Source organism: Danio rerio, chromosome 2 (assembly GCF_049306965.1).
Source record: "Danio rerio strain Tuebingen ecotype United States chromosome 2, GRCz12tu, whole genome shotgun sequence".
Taxonomy (NCBI): Eukaryota; Metazoa; Chordata; class Actinopteri; order Cypriniformes; family Danionidae; genus Danio; species Danio rerio.
In genome coordinates, this window is record NC_133177.1 from 63200001 (window position 1) to 63202500 (window position 2500).

Here is a 2500-nt window from a genome sequence, read left to right on the forward strand (position 1 = left end):
CATCATTATCCTCATCATCATCCTCATCATCATCATCCTCATCATCATCATCATCATCGTCATCATCATCATCATCATTATCCTCATCATCATCATCATCCACATCCTCCTCATCATCATCATCATCCTCATCATCATCATCATCATCATCATCGTCATCATCATCATCATCATTATCCTCATCATCATCATCATCCACATCCTCCTCATCATCATCATCATCCTCATCATCATCATCATCATCATCATCGTCATCATCATCATCATCATTATCCTCATCATCATCATCATCCACATCCTCCTCATCATCATCATCATCATCATCATCATCAGTGTTTATGATTGACATTCTCTCTTATTATTCAGTTATTTATTGATTATTATTATGAACACTGATTTAACAGTGGATGATTGACATTCAATAATTTAGTTTAATACCAACAACAACAATCTAAATGTACAGTAGAGCTGATCACAATCAGGATTCATTTACAGCTCAATGTTTCAAACTGAAGCTTCACTGCAACATCCACACTGTGTGAAGCTCTGTATAAAGAGACAGCTCTGTTTTATTGAAGCTGATATCCTGAACAGATTGTGTAGCTGATATTAAAACTGGATGACTAATAACCAGCGGTGTAAACTAACAGATCACCAACACTCAGAGTACTGTAACTGAGCAGTGTTTCTCAGCAATTGTACTTCACTGAGTAGTTTTGATAATGTGTGCTTTTACTCTCCTTGAGCTCATGTTTACTGCAGTATCAGCGCTGTTACTCCACTACTGTCCCTCAGTCTGCTCTCACTGCTGTATTTACTCTCGTCTACGGGGATTAGAAAGTTCAGTCCTGTGATTTCGGTCCAATCAAAGGTAAACCGCCTCATAATGAACTCCCTGAAGACGTGTGCGCTTTATTATTGCAGAAAACTGTTTGGAAGCATTAAAAGTGTCCAAGAAGAAGTCCAACATCTTTACACACACTGACCCAGAGACTGTTCAGATGATGTCACTGATGAAGATGACGGATGATGACCGAATATCCTTAAACACCCAGCAGCACAAGACATGCCGTCAGACTGACATTGTACCCTAACGTTGTGGGACGCTGCATTATGTTTGGAAATGAAAATCAGGTTGACGTCAGAACTCAACATCAGGCCGACATCAATGTCCAACATCCAACCTAAAATCAACCAAATATCAACGTCATTTGACGTCATTACTGGACAGCAAAATAACGTTGTCCTTAGACACCGGCTAGACGTTGAATTTTGGTCACCTGACATCACATCCTAAATCTAACCTAATATTAATGTCTTACGGCGTGGTGTGCCTGCTGGCCAATCACTAAATACACTACAGCAGTGTTTCTCAACTGGTGGAACATTTTCAGTGGGTTGCGGAGTGTGTGGTCAAAAAAAACAACAAAAGTTACATTTTTTACTTATTTTGCTTATACTAGACTTTTATTTTGAAATTTGTGCGCGACAACCCTACCAGTCCTACACCACCCAACCCGCTCCGAGCAGGAATCGAACCGGCGACCTTCCGCATGGGAGTTGGTTGCTCTAACAAGGAGGCTAAAGGCCATGACCTCTAGCGTCTGTTACTAGAGCTCCTTCAGAGGTCAGAGCAGTGAGGTTTACCTGTACAGCACACACTAGCTGACCTCCGTTACACCCACCCCCCTAAACCTCACTCCCATCCGGGTCACGGCACCAATGTAACCCCACCAGTCCTACATCACTCAACCCGCTCCGAGCTGGTATCGAACCGGCGACTTTCCGCATGGGAATCAGTTGCTCTACTAAGACGGCTAAAGACCATGACCTCTAGCGGCTGTCACTAGAGCACCTTTACAGGTCAGAGGAGTGAGTTTACCTGCACAGCACACACTAGCTGACCTCCGCTACATTAGTACACATCAAACACACACACATGCTGTTGAAATCCAAACCCTCTATAGGATTGTGAGTCTGCGTTATTCAGGGCAAGCGGAGCCGGAAACACTTCCCTAAAGACATTATAATGTGCACAACATCTGCACTTATGTTGGTCTGTGTTTATTATTCTCGAGGTCTCCATAATCCTGGACCCGGCCGTATCCTGAGCAGCTGCTGTGGTGGTCATGGAGGAGTGGAGAGCGTGAGACTGATCCCTGAAAGACCCCAGTGACAGACGAGTCTCTGCATTGATCCTGTCGGGCAGTCTGAACACCAGCCGGTGACCTCTCACACCTGCAGCTTCTCCACGACGGACGTCCAGCGCTCTCCAGCCTCCAGCGCCTACACTGCAGCTCTGCACTTGGACTGTCAGCAGTGAAGATTAAACCACACTGCACTGAACACACTATGATCTTGTATGTTGAGCTGCTTTGACACTTCTGCATTGTAAAAGCGCTGCACAAATAAAGCTGAGCTGAATATTACTGATTTTCTTTAATTGTGTTATTTATCGAATGAGCTCTTCTTCAGTGCACTAATAAGGCATTTTGTCTTC

General features: G+C 43.8%; 1 protein-coding gene across 13 annotated transcripts in view; it reads right to left on the reverse strand.

The window, feature by feature from the left end:
* LOC103910228 (transcriptional repressor p66-alpha-like) overlaps positions 1-2500 on the reverse strand; it is a 16223-nt gene that overhangs the window by 3527 nt on the left and 10196 nt on the right. The gene's annotated exons all lie outside the window — the stretch shown is intronic.